The sequence below is a fragment of the Lissotriton helveticus genome, chromosome 6 (assembly GCF_964261635.1).
Source record: "Lissotriton helveticus chromosome 6, aLisHel1.1, whole genome shotgun sequence".
Lineage (NCBI taxonomy): Eukaryota > Metazoa > Chordata > Amphibia > Caudata > Salamandridae > Lissotriton > Lissotriton helveticus.
Genome location: NC_136067.1, coordinates 105,788,418 through 105,808,359, shown reverse-complemented (window position 1 = coordinate 105,808,359; position 19,942 = coordinate 105,788,418). Strand labels below are relative to the sequence as shown.

At 43.5% G+C, this 19,942-nt stretch overlaps 1 protein-coding gene across 1 annotated transcript in view; it reads right to left on the bottom strand.

Moving 5' to 3' along the window:
- Positions 1–12,012, bottom strand: part of TJAP1 (tight junction associated protein 1) — a 475,927-nt gene extending 463,915 nt beyond the window's left edge. Inside the window, exon 1 of the mRNA XM_078647440.1 lies at positions 11,855–12,012. The gene's annotated coding sequence lies outside the window, so the exon portion shown is untranslated. The remainder of the gene's footprint in view (positions 1–11,854) is intronic.
- Between the last annotated feature and the right edge of the window lie 7,930 nt (positions 12,013–19,942).

Below are 19,942 nucleotides of genomic sequence, written 5' to 3'. Positions count from 1 at the left end.
CCCCTTTCAATAAATATTAGAATCATATTGTGAACTAAGGGGAGGAGTGCCTTAGGCAAAGTACAGCAATGAGCCCGTAGGGTTGCTGATACCACAAGTTTTATTTCAGGCAAAGATATGGAAAACCAATAAGCCAATGCCCCAATTCCTCTTCGGGCAGTAGGATTTTTCTTCTTCAGCAAAGTGGTCTGTCAAACAGTCTCTGGCTTCCTCTCGGTAGAAAGAAAACATATGCCAGGTAATTAACAATCCTGTTTGTTATCGGGACTTTCCAATCACCCAAGTGCAGTTATGGTGCCCAAAATCACAGAACCAACTTGTGCAGCAAAGTACTGTAGAGACTGTGCAACCCACAATTTTAGTGAGTTTCAGTGTGGCATAAGAGAAGCAAAACAAATAAAAGGGAAAGAAAGGCCAAGGTTTAAATTACTGTGCCCGTCTTGTCTATTCCCCACCCACAAGAGGGTTTTTTCTCCTGTGTTTTCCTTTCCTCCCCAGACCTTCAAGCGGCTACACACCTGTGAACCACGCTCCTACTGGAGCGTGGCTGGTACTTGTAGCCAACCGGCAGCGTCCGCTCCTTCCAGAAGCTGGGCTCTCCCCCTCAATGGGCCTCTTCTACTATGTTGCGTTAGCTGGTCCGCCCTCAGCAGGGTTCCTCCAGAAACGGGGTCTCTGTTCCTTAGCGGCAGTCATCTCGTCCTACCTCAGCAACGTTCACGGATCCTCTTCACAGTAAAAGACGAAAGCCATCTCTCCTGAAGTTGCTGGTTTTACGTCAAAGACTTTCTCAGCCCGAGAAGCCGGGTTTAAAGGGGTCCAGTAAAAAGTGTGGCGTGTCTTGCAAAAGAAGGAGAGTGAGTTCTTGGGTCTACATGAAGAGAAACACATGGTGGAATCCCAGTTATGATCCCAGTGACACATATCCCGAATATCTCAGACTCTTTTAAGAGAAAGAAAGGCTCAAAGCGAGATAATGTGCAGAACTGCCCATATGAACAGGAAGCGCTGTTAGGGCTCCAGCTGGGATGTGGGAACATTGATAGAAAAGCACAAATCAAACACTAATAATGATGTTCAATGTGAGTGATGCAGCACCATCTACTGTGACTGCTTTGAGTAGAGAGTTGTTGAGGTATGGAAAAAATGGAGATTTCCGACCAACCGAGGTGAGCCGTTGCCACTACCATCTTTTGAAATCCTGAGGTGCCACTACCATCTTTTGAAATCCTGAGGTGCCAATGTAAACCATACGAAAGTACCGCAAACTGATAGTGAGTGGACCTCATCACAAAAAGCAGGCAGTTCAGGATCTGCATCAGGAAAGAGGTGTCCTACAGGTCAAATGAAACCATCCAGTGTCCCGCTTGAAGCGGCAAAAGAACTTAAGCCAAGGATAGCATCTTGAACGTCTCTTTGTGGAGGAAAAAGTTCAAGACCGCAAGGTAGAGGATCAGATAAAGACTGCCACCCTTCTTCCTTGTTCTTATGAACAAGGAAGTATCTGGTGTAACACCTTTGCCCAAGTTCAGGCTCTGGCACCAATTATACGTTCCTTGTATTTAGCAAGACTGACATCTTATTGCAGGATATGGAGATGGCCCTTCACACAGTTGGCTGACAGAGTGGATTCAGGGTGTTGAGGGGGAGGGGGGAGGAGGGGGTGGGCTTTTGACAGAGTGTGACCAAAAAGAACAATTGATGGACAGAATGTTGAACAATGTCAAACATTCAACCCAATACAGCGATCTGGGTCTAAATCCATCTTTTTGTTGTTGCTCCCCACGGCATTCTAGTTTAAACCCAGACATAGGCAAATCAGCCTTGACCCTTTTCCCCATGGGAACAGTCCAGCCCGAACTGCCAAACCAGGTCCTCCATGGACTGGAAACAAGCACCCTGTGACCGGTTTAAGGGTTTCACACCTTGTCATGCAAATTTGTCTTGAACCTGCTCCCTATGGGAACAATCCCAGATCTGTTGACTGAGGATGAATGTTTGCATTGTTCAGCATTCCGTCCATCACTTGTTATTTCTGCTTTTTTTGCCCCAAGTGAGAAGGGTATGCCCAGACATTGGTCCAGTGCTCACTCACTGCGCCATTGGCTTCAAGCTAGCCTGGCTGATATGGGGCGATACCCCGAAACCTGTCCCATGATACTTGTTTCTGGTCCAGGGAGGACCTGGCTTAGCAGTTCAGGCTGGACTGTTCCCATGAGGGGCAGGGTCAAAACAGATTTGCATATGGCTGGGTCCAAACTGGGGTGGGGTGGTGGGCAAATAAAGAATGGATTAAACCCAGATCTGTTGACTAGGGGGTGAATGTTTGCATTGTTCAGCATTCTGCCCATCATCTGTTCTTTTTGCTATTGAAAGAGTAGGGCATACTCATTTTCAACATTTTGTAGGACTCACTGATCCAAAGTAAAGGCATCCCATGCTTGTAGTAAGGAGGACACACACCTCCCACTGGCACCTGATGTTCTGGCAAAGGTGAACCAGAGTTGCTTCCCTGGTGGCGCAGTGAAGGAGGAAGAGGAGGAGACTTTTTGGTGGGTATCACATCCTTTGCTTCTGCCCTTGTATTGCTTGAGAAAGGGATTATAGCACTGTAGCCGCTGGGGTTGTCCAGACTGTAGGTGGAGGAATATAAAGCCACAATAGAAACTGTAAAACGTCCAAAACTGTCTGTAGTCTAAGTGGTGGCTAGAGATCCATAGAACATGCCGTAGCTCAGTATACAAGGGCAGAATCAGCTTTATCTACAAAACTTTTAGTGCCATCAAAAGGCAAGTCCATCAGCATTTATCACACATCTGAAGAAAAACCAGACAAACACAACCATGCATGGTGACAGAGAGAAACATAAGTTTCAATGGTTCACACAATCAAGTCAGTAGTGCCCAAGCCCATTTTAAATGCATTCTTTGAAACATCCTGGATGTCCTTGTTCACTTCAGTAAAATGGCTTTTGAGATGGTCCTGTAGTTGTGGGATAACTAGCAGGGACCTGTCCCAAAGGGCATGCATGTACTTTTTCAAAAGGCTTGGGGAATTGAGAAATGTTAAAGGCTATAATCCCAGCACAAAAGATTTTCTTACCCCATGCTTCCAATCATTTGGATACCCTGTCCGTGGGAGTAATTCTACAAGCCCCTGACATGTGCTTTGGGCAACAGGAAGCCCATGCCAAACTTTCAGGACAAGGGTATGTAGCCAGATCTGCTGGGGCGGGCAAGGTATCTCCCAGCCTGCCATATTAGGATCCAGAAAAGCTTCATTAAATGGTAGGTGGAGGTCTGTTGCTTGTGCTGCTTTCTGAAATACCTCAGTAAGAAGGCTGGCGTTTATTGTGACAGCAAGCATGGGTAAATCCAACACCTCAGCTGCTTTTCTGATCACAACATGTAATTAGGAAATTTCAGGAAGAGCTGAACCAGAAAGAAACTCCATCTCTAGTGTTAGCAATGTATCTACACTACAGGCAACCCCAAGGTCCTAGGGGTCCACAGAATCAGGTGACAACCACTACCAGTCATCACTGTCATGAGTATCATGGACCTTCACTGGATCAGAGTTAGAGAACAATAGGTCATGTATGGTTTACCAGTGTTGTGTTGGAGCTCTCTGGCATTGCCTGTAGGCTTCATCTTCCAAAGGCGGAACTTTATGCATGAACTGAACAAAAGCCAGTGTATCTTCTGGTGGAGCCAGGTCTTGTGGCACTGGTGCTGACAGGATGGTGCCTGGAGTCAGCAGGCTTTAGTCTGGCACTGTGGGCAGGGCCAACAGCTTCAGTGGCAGCACTGATGGTTGTGGTGGTAGCACAATACAAGGCAGAGGTGGCAAAAATCCCACCGACTGCTGTTTAAGAATACCCAGCAGAAACCAGTACAGCAGCTAAACAAGGACCCTCATATTGTCCCATAGGGCCCGTAGGCGTCCCATAGAGGACCACCGCTTGACTGAATAGGTCGAACATTGCTGTGAAATGCAGCAGGATTAGAGCCCAGAGTTGTAAACATCGGCTGATGTAGTGCTGGAGGAAGACATCAGAGGAGTCAGCTGTCCCGGGTTCGCCGGACTAACAGGCTCCAACTATGGCTCTGAAAATGAATCCTCACAAGGTGGAGGATGATTAGGAGACTTATCTGAAGAAACACAACATTGTTGCTTATGCTTCTTATTCCTCGAAGAAAAAGGGATGCAAACTTCATTCAAACCCTATAATTAAGTTGACTTCAAAGTTAATTCTGGGCCCTAGCCATGAACAGCTTAGCCTCTTTCTCCTTAATAGCCTTGGGGTGCACACTGAGGCAGAAGTAACCGGAACAAGAATTATGATCTGGCACTCAAGCACCACCTACAATTGGAGTGAGGGCCAATAATGAAAATCTGTACAACAGAATCCAGACACTGCAGAAAGCCCAAACGTTTGGGGGGTGGGAAACATTAGCACTGAACCAGGAAGATTTGTGAGAAAACTCTTGATAGTCAGCGAGCTCTGGATCAGAGTCGAAGGGGTGGAAAAAAGGAACGAATGCTAGGAAACTGAGATCGGCAATTATTGGCTCCAGTGATGCCACAATGGTGTTACCGTTACCTGTGTGGCGCAGACACCCACTACTGATGTAGGAGGGCTACTGAAAGTTTACAGATCCAGTTTAATGCCTGGGTAGAGGTATCCATCAGGAGTACTTTGTACCCCGGGCTGACGCCTACAAATCTCTCTTGATTACTGAATAATTCCTTTCTAAATTTGTCAATGATAGGGAGGCACAGATACAGTCATTACTCTACTAGCATGTACCTGTGACAATACTGCCCCAATAGTGGGCACACTGGTGTCTACAGTGATGTTGGTTTTCTTGTGGACATCGAACGGGGTCACTATCCGGGCTCTGCAACATCAATGGCATCAAATGTTTTCTGCCAAGGTTCACGCCAAAAGAGAACGATACCCCTTTTCTCAACAAAATATGCATGTCTTTTGTCTTACTAACAAAATCTTGCACAAACTTGGAGTAATAGTTTATCAGGCCCATGAAGGACCAGAGCTGGCCTTTATCAATGGGAGTAACTGCATTCAAAATGGCACTGACCAAAACTGCTTATGGCTTGCTTCCATCAGCAGAGACGAAGGAGCCCAAAAACTCCAATTCTTGTTGCAGAAATTTATATTTCTCCTTACACAAGGTCATAAAGGCCTCCGAAAGTCTCTCCAACACAACTTCAATGCCTCACTATATTAATATATAGTGTGCCAAAAACCAGAATATCATCTTGAAAGAAGACCACTTCACTTCAATATTTCAGTACCTCAGGCATGGTCTGAAAGACACAAGCCAAATGATATGTAGGTTTTGAAAGACAGATTTGGGGTGATAAATGCAGTAAGGGCCTTGTAATCCTGATTAAGCTGGATCCAATAGTAATCACTCCTCAAATTTAACTTCAAGAAGTACTTAGTGCCCTAAAATTATAGCACCATCAAGTTGATGTTTAGAATAGAAAAGGAAAAATGAAGGGGGAAAAAAAAGAGTCCATGACAATATTCTGGTGGAGATACAGCAAGTCCACACAGAAACTCAACAGCTTTCTGTTATAACAATAGGGGAAAACCAACCAGAGGCTTCCAATTGTTGGATAACACCATCTGAAACCACATATTTGATCATTCAGCTTACTTCCTTTGTTACTAAAAACAGTATTCTCTTCAGCTTGCACCCAAAAGGGACAGCACCTTCCTTCATAACTATTTTTTGTGCATACCATTTCACAGTGCCCACTTTTCCCTGGAAATAATTTTTTGCACTAGTCAAAATATCCATACCATCAGCACGACTTAGGACCATGCTCTTGGATTGATGATCATACCTCATCATATTGGTGCGCACACACCAGAACAGGTGGTCCCCAAGTAGTTACATAGACTTTAATCTTCATTAGCCAATCTTGAAACCTAATATCAGCCTACATGTAACCAATGTCATAAATTGTCCTTCCTTGATATCCTTGCAGATTTATGGTTCAGTCTTGTTTGGATATCGTCTGGAAATTCCACACTCTGCACTCTTCATGAAAGCTTGTCTACATCCTTCTCGACAGCTGCTACTCTACTTCTGCTATCACGACACACACATACAAAATGTAATTTACTGCTGTATCTTCTGCACTCTTTTCTGATGAAAACACAGTTCTCAGGGCAAAGATTCTGTTATTAACGAAGATATAGTTTCCACACTACTTTTTAAGCATGCAGATGAACTATTTACTTCTGGCTTGATGTTAAAATGGAAATGTTAGAATGGACCAAGTTTGAGGAAGATGGAAAATAGCCATATGTCAGGCAATGTGCACTGCTATAAACCCCTTTGATTATATTCACATATATTTCATGTCCACTCTCTTGTGTGTTACATAGCTATTGCACTAAGTCACTGAACATTTATTTAGGATAATTCCAATGCTCATGTACAGGGACACTGACCTGAATCCGAAAACAGATCTCATGGGTTTCTCGAGGCCTTATAAAGAAAAATTAAAATTAGCAAGTATCAGAAGGTGCCTCTTATGATCATTTTTCAATATAATTTTTTTTGTGGCGTTTTAAATAGCGCAAACTAGACCTGAAGATATCAGAGCGCTTTCTATGAGCACCAGTTATGTTACATACAGACACATTCATTTTTGTTAGGCACGGGAAGATTAAGTGATTTGCACAGAATCACAGAATGTTGAGCGTCCCTGCCGAGACTTGAACGCGGTTCCCCAGCTCCGCAGTCGACTGCCCTAGCCGTTAGGCCACGTTCTCTAAGTCTACTCACGGTCATTCCCAGAAAACCCTTATTTCCAAAAGTCAAAATGTATTCCATAACAACACAGGGGGAGAAAACGTTTCTCCCTCTAATTAAAATATCATCTTAAAGAGACAGCTCAGCAAAAGCTAACCATTTTGCTTTTGCCCAGCATATCTTGACAAACTATTATGGTAGATGGGACACCCCGAGATAAAACTCTTCTCCGTTCCTCCACTGTAATAAGCCACACAGACCTACATATCCCCATGTAACCCACCCACCCTGTATAAATGCCGAAGGTGTGCAGTGTGTGCGAATTACAAAGTCCCAGATATAGGAAATTAAAGTTGAGGTAACAGGGCTAGAAAGTGGGCGCTCAGTGGGCGCTCTGCAGGAATTTGGCTCAAGTAATGAATTAACAAATCACAGTAGGTGCTCAAAAGCAAGACAGGGAAGGTCACCTCACTCCCCCAAATTCCCTTGAACAAAATTTCTAGGTATTCAAATTCAAAATTTCTTGCTGAGCACTCAGAAAAGATAATATCCTTATGTCAAAGTTGATCCATCAGTAATAATAGTTACAAGTCCATTGCAAATCCTTTTCAAGTCAGACACCAGAGTTCTTTAGTAATCGTGATGTAGATCCACTTTATTTATGGACTTCAGACTTCACAATTCTTAACACAATCTGCAGCCAACACGTGTTTCGTTGGGCATCAATCTCATGCCTAATCAACTTCCTCAGGGCTGCAATCCAAAAAAATAATAGGAACATAATATAATATACCTCTTTTTATAAGCTGTCCAGAGTAAATACCGTTGACAAAAGATTTTTTAGATACTTAAATATAAAATCACCACCTAAGTAAAAAAGACATAGTTCCCTCATTAGTGTAACAAAGTGATCCTGGTATATATCCATATTGTGACTCCCGGTGTCTCATTTTAGTTTACAAAACATTCAGATTTTAAGCCAAATTTAACAATTCATATATAATCAATAAAATGTCCCTATATTCAATAAGTCTTCATTCCAACATTTTCTTTATAGTGAAGGTTCTAAAGGTAAAACCTGAAATGATACAAGGGCCCTCCTAGTCCCGACCCAAATGCTCGTGTCCGATGTTGAGAAAGGTCACCAAATAACTCTACTTACTATCACTCATATCTGTTCTTAATCTCCAATGTTCATATACAGTTCTGGCTTTCTGTAAACTCAATATATACCTTAAAATCTGTCAATATTAAGGAAACAGCTATTAAAAATCTATTCGCTTTTTTCGTTAGACAATTGCAGACTTATTAATTCTGTTAACCACTCACGGTAATTAACAAATGGTAGGCTTCTAACTCCTCCGCTTCTAGCACCAAAATATATTAGGCTTCTTAGGTAGCTGCCACTCTCTATTTAAACTGTAATGAGAGTATAACATTCAGTAATACAAACATAAATCTAATGTCGCTCTCTTTTTAGCAATGTATTCAGTAATGCTCACCCTGTTTTGGGTCAGAAAACCTCTATTGGTAACAGACACGTAAATCCCTTATAGTAAATCCAAAATTGAAAATCCACTAGTCCGTATCTATAAGTAAATAACATCACATTGTTAACAGTTGAGTAATCAAATATGCATAAAGTTAACCTCATAATTCCCGTCTCCACTAGGGAGTTAGGCTTACCTACTCCGAATATCGAAACCCTTTGTTTTTCAAAGTCCACAAATAGTTATCTTTAAACTCTCAAACCTTCCTTCAAGTATAACAGCGTCAAATATCTGTTAGAGAAACATCCAAATAAGTAGGTAACCTGTTATTTACTTATAGATACGGACTAGTGGATTTTCGATTTTGGATTTACTATAAGGGATTTACGGGTCTGTTACCAATAGAGGTTTTCTGACCCAAAACAGGGTGAGCATTACTGAATACATTGCTAAAAAGAGAGCGACATTAGATTTATGTTTGTATTACTGAATGTTATACTCTCATTACAGTTTAATTAGAGAGTGGCAGCTACCTAAGAAGCCTAATATATTTTGGTGCTAGAAGCTGAGGAGTTAGAAGCCTACCATTTGTTAATTACCGTGAGTGGTTAACAGAATTAATAAGTCTGCAATTGTCTAACGAAAAAAGCTAATAGATTTTTAATAGCTGTTTCCTTAATATTGACAGATTTTAAGATATATATTGAGTTTACAGAAAGCCAGAACTGTATATGAACATTGGAGATTAATAACAGATATGAGTGATAGTAAGTAGAGTTATTTGGTGACCTTTCTCAACATCGGACACGAGCATTTGGGTCGGGACTAGGAGTGCCCTTATATCATTTCAGGTTTTACCTTTAGAACCTTCACTATAAAGAAAATGTTGGAATGAAGACTTATTGAATATAGGTACATTTTATTGATTATATATGAATTGTTAAATTTGGCTTAAAATCTGAATGTTTTGTAAACTAAAATGAGACACCGGGAGTCACAATATGGATATATACCAGGATCACTTTGTTACACTTATGAGGGAACTATGTCTTTTTTTACTTAGGTGGTGATTTTATATTTAAGTATCTAAAAAATCTTTTGTCAACGGTATTTACTCTGGACAGTTTATAAAAAGAGGTATATTATATTATGTTCCTATTATTTTTTTGGATTGCAGCCCTGAGGAAGTTGATTAGGCATGAGATTGATGCCCGACGAAACACGTGTTGGCTGCAGATTGTGTTAAGAATTGTGAAGTCTGAAGTCCATAAATAAAGTGGATCTACATCACGATTACTAAAGAACTCTGGTGTCTGACTTGAAAAGGATTTGCAATGGACTTGTAACTATTATTACTGATGGATCAACTTTGACATAAGGATATTATCTTTTCTGAGTGCTCAGCGAGAAATTTTGAATTTGAATTCCCAGATATAGGACTTGCATTTGTCCATTATCCATGTAGACAAGTGACTGACAGAGTATTTGTGGGCTGCTGGATTCAGAACACAGGACGTGTGTACTAATCAATTTGTGACAGGACTGCTCCTAAACCGTATCAACTGCTAATACAAACAACCGCTCTAGCATTTACAAATGCAACACAGATACAGCATCCAGAAGTTTGTGTTGAACAACTGTTCCCTTCCCCCTCCCAGCCACCCCGAGATAAAAGATCATCTCCTCTGGTAATGTCTTGCAAGGTTCAATTTGGAGGTACAATGGGTTACAAGGCGAGAGAAACTTACAGTGTGTCTATGAATCCTGGTGCATCCAACTCCTGCAGTTAAAACATGTCCTACATAGCTCACTTCATCTACCTTTTGTCTATCCTCAACTACAATCCACTTGGCACAAGAATATTGAGAACACAGAACTCTCAGAGATAGGCCATGGTACACCAAAACTTAGCACACACGTAAACATAGGAAATTGGAAGCACTGAAACAGCAAGACCCATGATATAAATATCACCCAACAAAAGCGATACTGACAGTACAGTAGAGCTTTTGCTAAGATTAACTTTATACATTTTTACAAACTGCTAGTCCAAATGTATATTGAGTGAGAAGGTAGTCTGGGTATGTTTGAGTTTAAGATGCATCAATTACTCTTGTTCTGCAACTACAATGGGGACGATATGTAAACCAATTATTTTTCCAACGGCTTTAGGCTTGGAGTCGTGGTGTAGCTCATTACAGCTGCCAGTTAGTTTAATGTAGGTCGTATGTACAACATTTGTATTTATCTAAGGAGGTCTACCCATGTCTTTAGTGGTCTTGCTGCTGTTAGTTCAGGAGATTTTGTTGGACACTGGAACGTTCATAGCATGATCGAGGTGGTAAGAGTAACCAGTCCATTAGGAACAGGCCTGCTGCCAGGCGGATTCTACGTCAACAAGAACTTTTAAAGGGTGCTGGAGGTGAGAGGATTATCCGCCTGCGGATGTTTACTTTTGGGAATTCAAAGAGACTCACTGTAAAACATACAATTTGAGGGTGTGTCCTGAGGTTAGCAGTCATCACTTACATGATGATGCTTCACTGCACAGACATTAACTTTAAGTGAGTGTTTGAGATAGGAGGTTATCCATTTGTTTAATTCCCCTGCCACCGTAAACCTAAGCACTCTGGATGGACAGTCAGAATATGGGTAATATAACAGACGACGGGCTACCAATCATGCTGATTCAAGTGACGCCAGTCTATGGGTATTTTGCCCCCTCCCCGGTCTGGTCCATGTGCTTCTGAAAAACATGAACTCTTATGAGGCTATTTTGATGTCTTCACTAAAGCCAGGGGCAAACAATGTTACCACAATAAGACAGATTCTGAATTACTCAAGGATTTTTAGTTTTCCAACCATAAACACAAAATAACCTGAGGAACTCGCTTCTCTGAAAGCTTTGCGTGCGTGCATGGGTACAGAGATACCACAAGTTTTTTGTTGGCGTCCATTTGGCATGGATGTTTTCCAGGCATGAATAACATACTGCTCTAAATCGACTTAAATGGCTAGAAATATCCACGTAGTTTTGTTTTCCTCAAGGTAAATGCAGGTCTACAGATGCATAATGCAAATCAAGCAGACACTGCAATAGTAGATACCAGATGCTGCATGGAGGCTACATTGTTGACCTTGAAAGATGGATATGTGGTTTTTTTAATCCCAGCTTTGCTACTTCGTTAAATATTGCAACTGCAAATCTGTATGTGCCAAAATATGTACAGCTTAACGGGAACAGAGGCTTCATTCACAAAACCAAACATGGGAGAGTGTGAGAATTGGGTGACTTTGAGGAAAAAAATAACTTTTTGTGCTGGAGGTAGGGCCCTTTGGGGGTGAAAATATTTACTTTTAGAGTTTATTTTAGGGCGCGCCCAAGTGAAGCGCATAGTAAACATGAAATGTTAAATATTCAGGGCCCGCCCACCCATCCCTGTACACTGCAGCTCAAGCTGGGATGTGGGTAAATAAACTTTAAGTGGCTGGCGGCTTGTCCCATGCCTGCAGTGCTGATGCTGTTAAACGCAATGGGAGGGGATGCTGATAAGGTATCTGTGTACTCACCAGGCCTCGCTACCGGGCCCCGCCGCGCCCGGGCAGTGCTGGCTGTGCTGCCCCCGGGGCAGGCGCCTCCATTCTTCCCCTGCGGCCGCTGATCCGTAACTTGAAGCTCCCCATATGTCAATGCCCGGCGTCAACACTGCGCATGTGCCCCATTGCGCGCATGCGTATTAGCACGCCACTTCATTTCAGTCCTAGTAAGCGCAGGACACTCTACGTAACATGCGGGCTTTTCGGGCATGCGCGCTGACTCAATAGAACCAAAATATTGGTCTCTCGCTTGCTGCAAATGTGTAACAATTCTGTGAATGCGCATGCGTATTGATGTATCAGTGACGGAGACTCAGGCTTTAGTGCAGAACGGCCTACGAAAACTTAAAAAAGAACTAGACTGCTAACTTTGTGAAGTTATTAGTACTAAATGTGGAGTGTAAAAAAATCTTAGGGTTCCCTGCCGAACGTTTTCACTTTGTTAAGGTCACCGAGCCCAGTATGATGCCTTATTTTTTATTTATCACTCAACTCAAAGTAGATTTGAAACAAATAGCAATATTTCATACATGCCAACAATTTAGAAGAGGAAAGTGGGAGATTAAAGAAAAAGAATCGGGAGACAGTATTTCCGCCAGTGACTACTATTGAAACACAGGCAATTTCAGGCAGGAGACAGCCAAAGTAAAGCCGTATTTGGCTTGAAAGATCGGGAACCTCCAGCCTCAATCGAGTCTATTGCAGTCCTACCGAGTACCATTCATCTGGTGTTACACTAACGCATATTAATGTAGTTACCATATCCCGCAGGGTCTGGCATTTGTCTCGCTCATCGCCTTAGTGGTCCTGCTCAAAGCATGCTGCACAGTGGAAGGAAAACAAAGCTAGCACTTTCTGTCACTTCTGTATTAATCTGACTACTGTGAACATCGCTGTGGGTTTAAGGAGGGGCAGAGTTCCAGTCAGCTTTTAATTGCAATATAGCCAGTCCTGCCAAGTATCACGCATCAGGTGTGACATTAAGGCATTTCAGTGTGGTGGTCCGCATCACCGCACTGAAATGCTTTGTCACGCATATGATGCATTCCACATTATGTGTCTGCTGAAGTGCTGCCTTAAACTGAAGTGTGTGGCAGCTATCAGCACGTCGCCCCTGGCCTGCACACACAGCTCGTGCAGGCTTGGTGTGCCCGCAGTTAAGCTACGGGCCGCTGGCAGGCAGCTCACTGCTCTGCTACAATGTATCTTAATTCCCGGCGCTACTCTGCCTGTCAGGTTGTAATAAATCTGGCTGCCCGGCCGTGTCGCTGCGGGGTGACGTCATGTCCTGCTGCAGACAAGATTTTGAGCTGCTGAGTTTGCGCACAGACCAGGCCACAATCATAATCATGGCTCTCTTTAAGCAGCGCTGCTGCTGCTTGCATCAACCTGGCCGCCCGCACTGTGGCCCCATCATTGCTCTCTTTAAGCAGCGCTGCTGCTGCTTGCATCAACCTGGCCGCCCGCACAGTGGATGGCCGCCGCGTGCTGCAAATCCGAAATTGCTGAGCCTGGTGTCCGAGTGTCTCTCTCTAGCGCACTCTGTGCCTGAGCGTCACCCAGCTGTGCAGCAGCCCGGGGCTGCCAGCACTGGACAGACTTGTCACACTGACCAGGCCTCCAACTGAGAGCGGACTATCCTGCAGTGGACTGAGGAGGTGGGCGCCAAACAGAAACAAGCATTGGAAATGCAATAGGTCTCGCAGCATTAGAGTTAGTGCTTTTAGAATTGTTTATGGGGTTTTTTTGTAAATCTTTAGCATTTTTGTTTCCTGTAGCCAATGCTAAAGAATTACAAATAAAAAAAGCCATAAACAATTCTAAAAGCTCTAACTCAAATGCTCCGAGACCTATTGCACTGTGTGAGGGTGAGGGGTTGAGGGTGAGAGAGGGTGAGTGAGAGTGAGGGTGAGTGAGAGTGAGGGTGAGGGTGGGTGAGGGTGGGATGGCAACTCCTGCAGACAAGGAGTGAAGGGATGGGAGCGGTGGCTTCGTCCACTGCAGCTGCTCTCTTCCCACGTGACTCGCGTGCTCTGTGAGTGTGCTCCTGCACAATGAGAGAGAGACGCTAGTGCAACCTGCAACCTGACTTGTGCCACGATGCAGGCGAAAATGGTGGCTCTGAATGTCTGCATGACCTACAGCACCATGCAGAAGCCCCCTGTAGGCAGAGCGGCGCATTGCTTTCCGTGCTCATTTACTGCGGCTGAAGTGCATGCCTAATTAATAGAAAGGAAGAGGGGTGCCTTTCCTTGCATAACTTCATAAAGCTCACTAGAAAGCCGTTTGACCGTTTTAAGGATTCTAGTGGCGCAACGTGCCTAGAGGCCACAGTTTAGGCCTTATAACTGCAGTTATGTACAAAGACACAGCACCCGGCGAGAGTGTGCAGCTAGGGAGCAGCACAAACCATAAATACTTCTCTCTATCTAAAACGTTGCCCACATAATCCTGATGAATCTCAAGGGGCATGTAAGAAATTGGAACAGAACTTGTATGGTTAAGGTTACCAGAAACTCCATGTCACCATTATCTTCAGTCCGGGGTACACCTTTTCAGGGTATTGATTTCACATGTTAGTTCACTTGGTTTAACTGTAGTGGAACAAGTAACACAATATGTTAAAGGAAAGCTCTGGGCAGGAAGTTAGTGGCTTTGAGGCCATGGAATCATCTAGTAACTAAAAGGTTAGTCTATTGAGAGAGAAGATGCTATACAGGCGTGCAAAAATACTGTGTTTGGAAGGTCTTGAATTCACTTCTTTGAGATTATGTGGTATTGACTACGCTAATCACACTAGTACGTAGCCCGCTTAATGCTTCAATTACTTTCTTTTTTTAACCAATTTAATAATTTAAAAAATAACACAAGTTCCAAGCAAATATCAGACTATTTCCTGTTCCTTCCTGTTCCTCATAATACCTCTGCCGTCCTTGGGCATTTTGCTTTTCAACTGCACTGCTGTCACACGCAAGCCATGCCTGAGGTTTAGAATGTAAACAAACCAAACTCAGTAGTAAAGTAAAAATAAAACTCTTTAAATGTTAGATATGTGTATTACATAGATTTTACTTGCATGTGTTCAGCAGAGACTGTCACAAATCCACGCCACAACATTCCACTACACTCAAACGATTCCAGGCCAACCCACATACTTCCACTCCACACTACAACACATAGCTAATGAACAATTACATTGACAATGCCTATAGCACTCGGAGAGGTGAAACCTATTGGCTTTGCCAAAGCTTGTTTTAAAGGCCGTCATTTTAAAGTCACCCTTGCTTCATTTGGTATTCACTGCCGTCCCCTCCATCACCACCAACTAATGTGGCATGAATGTAAATGTATAGTGCGAGAGAAAGCTACGGGAGGAAGCCATAACTCACGTCGCTGTTTTGACAGAAGCTGTTAACTTTAAGCCTCGCGACAAATAGTTCGCACTGCCGAGAAACGCCAGAGAGCAACAACTTAATGGCAGCTGAAGGGTTAGTCTGCGTTATTTATTTGTTGCGTGTTTCGTTTAAACAGGATAAATGACCCCAGCGGAGGCGCCGTTCAGCACCAGCGGAGCCCCGAGTCAAACACATGCGAGAATGAACAATTACATTGACAATGCCTATAGCACTCGGAGAGGTGAAACCTATTGGCTTTGCCAAAGCTTGTTTTAAAGGCCGTCATTTTAAAGTCACCCTTGCTTCATTTGGTATTCACTGCCGTCCCCTCCATCACCACCAACTAATGTGGCATGAATGTAAATGTATAGTGCGAGAGAAAGCTACGGGAGGAAGCCATAACTCACGTCGCTGTTTTGACAGAAGCTGTTAACTTTAAGCCTCGCGACAAATAGTTCGCACTGCCGAGAAACGCCAGAGAGCAACAACTTAATGGCAGCTGAAGGGTTAGTCTGCGTTATTTATTTGTTGCGTGTTTCGTTTAAACAGGATAAATGACCCCAGCGGAGGCGCCGTTCAGCACCAGCGGAGCCCCGAGTCAAACACATGCGAGAGTGAGCAATTACATTGACAATGCCTATAGCACTCGGAGAGGTGAAACCTATTGGCTTTGCCAAAGCTTGTTTTAAAGGCCGTCATTTTAAAGTCACCCTTGCTTCATTTGGTATTCACTGCCGTCCCCTCCATCACCACCAACTAATGTGGCATGAATGTAAATGTATAGTGCGAGAGAAAGCTACGGGAGGAAGCCATAACTCACGTCGCTGTTTTGACAGAAGCTGTTAACTTTAAGCCTCGCGACAAATAGTTCGCACTGCCGAGAAACGCCAGAGAGCAACAACTTAATGGCAGCTGAAGGGTTAGTCTGCGTTATTTATTTGTTGCGTGTTTCGTTTAAACAGGATAAATGACCCCAGCGGAGGCGCCGTTCAGCACCAGCGGAGCCCCGAGTCAAACACATGCGAGTGTGAGCCATTATAATCAACAGGCGGCATTGTCCCGCCATTTCACCATTACAGGATGAACATTCCACCAAGATAGAAATGCAATAATTTGCCTCAGCAATTTGGATTGCCAGGGGAATGCGTACAGCTGGAGGGAAGAGAGGGGAGGGGGGAGGAGAAATGCGACACGGCGGGAAGGGGCAGGCAGGATGACTCAGGGGAGGGGGCGGAGCGGGGCAGAGCGGCATGTGGGTGTGAAGAAGCCGGGCCTTTGAAGTGAAGCTAAGCTTCACTTCAAAGGTGTCGGAGGAATGCGGGCGGCTGTGCACGCGCTTTTAAGCTCAATGCACATGCGCATTGAGCTTAAAAGTCACGGGCACTGCAAGGAATCGCCACGATTCCTTGCAAGTTAGATAAAGAGTAGATGAGCCCCTATAGTCTCGCTTGCTCGATGCGCATGCGCATCGACAGGCGAGACCTAAAAATGATTGATGCCCGCGGGAGTCAGTTGCTCGGGCCAGAGGAGCCTGGCTCCTGCCTTGAATGGTTATATCTGAAAAGGAAACAGAGCCTGACATGGTAAGTAATAAGTGTACACTTTGTAAATAAAATGTGTGCAGGCTGCAAGAAACGGAGAGCTGATTTGGGGAACTGGAGCAGATTTTTTACTGGAGTACCTGGTTAAGTTATTCGGAATCGAATGTTGACAAGATTTACAAGTTTTATGGTATGAAAAACTTAGATCCTGTATATTTTACGGAGCCGTGCTTCCTAGGAAAAAATGCATATTACGGTCATTGTTTTTTGTTTCACGAACTGCAGAACATGCATAACAATATCTACTTTCATTTTTAAGAATGCAGTCTTTGCCCTAGCCAAAGTAATGTTACTATTATTTTAAATTTTAACTCATTCTTCTCACTTACGTTTATGTGCACTGTGTGTTACCATATCGAGAGGCATCGACTTTGACACCATGTCGAATCATTTTATACATTACCAGTCACAGGTTTTTTTAAAACATGCCAATATGGGAATAGTGACTCAAACCATGTATGGTACAGATATTACAGTCCTGCATAACCCAGATAGAGATCTCCTATGAAAAGATGATCTAACGGACAAATAACATTATCATACCTTGACATCAAAATATATGTGAAATTCCTGGCTGATAGACTTTCATTGTTCCTTACATTGTTCCTTACGTAAACAATGCACACTGACCAATCGAGCTACATCGGGGACAAACATTTGGTAATATTAGGTGGGCAGTTGCAGACACAGTCATGGCACCTGCTGCAAAGTGTTGAACAAGTAAGTAGCAGCCACCCTGAATGTGTGTCAGACGCATGAATGGCAGAGTGGCTCGATCAGGCAGCTGCGTTTCAGAGTGGGTGCTCACTAAGGAGACTAGCATTTATGATGTAACTCACTGTTCATGGATGATGTTGTTGGGTGGTCACCTCTTAGGTTACAAGGGCACTAGATTACTACCTCCATTTCTGGTGCTTTGGAGCAGTTTTAAGATCTTGGAGTTTCTTGTTGCTCAAATGGGTATCATTTCTGATATTTATATGTTTTCCTCGTCTTCATTGCTTGATTTTGCTTGCGAGAAAGTGTCACTCATTGTCACTGAAATGTCACTCATAATTACACTGAAATTATGAAAATGTCACACATAGAGATCCAAAACCTTGGCAGCTATGTATAGTGTTTCACATTTCTTTGGAGGTCCGGCGTTTAGACTGATTGCGCGTATATCTTCTTGATATCACATCTTGACACCTTATATGCATTATAGTATGCACGACTAAGAGTGTGCGCCCACTCCAACCACTACCTTTCTCCTGGGTTCCAAGAGATTCCATGGTTTGTCGCGTAGAAATTGCACATAAACTGCCTTCCAATGTAACATGCTTCATACCCCCTCAGCTGCCAGGTGCTTGTTAATAGACTTAAGGCCGGATACGCTGAGGAAGCCCCAAAGCTAAGTGGTTTCCAAGCAATGACTTTTTGCTCTAGGCCAAGGTGTTCATAGAGATTGTGTGGTTAGTTTCCTGAGACTATAGACAACAATCGGTTCTGTCGGGTGGACAACAATTTCTTTGTTAGTTTTTGTATTTAGGCAAGGTGGTTGAAATAAAAATGCAAGTGAAAAATGAACACACACAAGGCAAGAAAGATTGAGAGTGAATATTATTCTCAAAGTAAGTAACATTTTTACTCTATGTTTTTCAATTAGTCATACATAGGGTTAGAGATTAACACGACAAAACTATATGTGTAAACGGCTGACCGGAAATTCATTAGATAAAAACGGCGCATGTGGGCGTGATTATAGTGACATAGTGAGTGTAGTGACAAAGTGACAAGATTTGTGTTCTTAAACACAATGGTGACAAGATTCTGTACATATATTTACAATGAAAGCAAAGCGAAAACGATCCAATTTCAAATTAAAATACAATAACCCTTAGCTTAATAACTGAATTACATTGTTTTTTGCTAGAAGGGCATCTTGAGACATGGATGTACAGAAAAACCGTTGACGTTTCGACCCTGACAATCAGCATCAATGGAAGAAGTCAGAAACGGGTCTTCATCAGGACAGGATGATGTATTGGACAGCCAATTCAAGGCACTCCAAAAGGGCAATTCAAAAGGAACCTATAGGCGAGAGGAACCAGTCACTCGCCCCCCATTCAACTGATCTGGGTTTAATCCATCATCATTCTTTAGCTCACTCCGCCACCCCAGTTCAGACATGGCCATATGCAAATCAGTCTGACCCTGTGCCTCATGGGAACAGTCCAGCCCAAACTGCCAAGCCATGTCTTCCCTGGACCGGAAACAAGCATTCTGGGACCGGTTTCTGGCTAATCAGCCGTCATCAGCCAGGCTAGCTTGAATCCAGTGGCAAAGTGAGCAAAGGACCCATGTCTGGGCATACCCTGCCAACTTAGGGCACACAAAGCAAAACCAAAGGGGATGATGGACGGAGTGTTGAACATTGCAAGCACTCACCCCCAGTCAAACCCGGCCTCGACTGCAGATCTGCGCACTGTGAGATTAGGCCAGTCCCGGGGGAGAGGCAGCTCCGCTCCCCCAGAGCAGCAGCGGTCACCTTTTCTTGTCACCCTTTTCTGCCAGTGGTCGCTTTCGACTACATTCGAAAAACACATCTGAAAAGTGAAAGAGAAAGTCCAAGTCCAGCCGGTAAAACCGGCTTGGGGAGAAGCGGAGACCGGGGACGAGTCAAGAGCGAGGCAGCCTGGGCGGAGGGGTTGGACCTTTTATATGCTTGGTGTAGCGAAGGCCATAGTCAGAGCCTGCACAGTTCCCTTTGCATTTTGTGTATTGTTAGATTTGGGGGTCTCTAATTGGCACAGGTAGGTACTTGTGACAAATAGGGACCCTTGCCCCTAGTCAGGATAAGGGGATTATACTCCTAAATAACCCCTGCTCACCCACTTGGTAGCTTGGCATGAGCAGACAGGCTTATCTCAGAGGCAGTGTGTAAAGCATTTGTGACCACATACGGTAACCCAGTGACAACACTACAAATGGACACCACACAAGGTTTTATATAAAAAATAAGTATACTTTATATAGATTTACCACAAGACCATAAACTACAAAAATACACAATACTATTACTT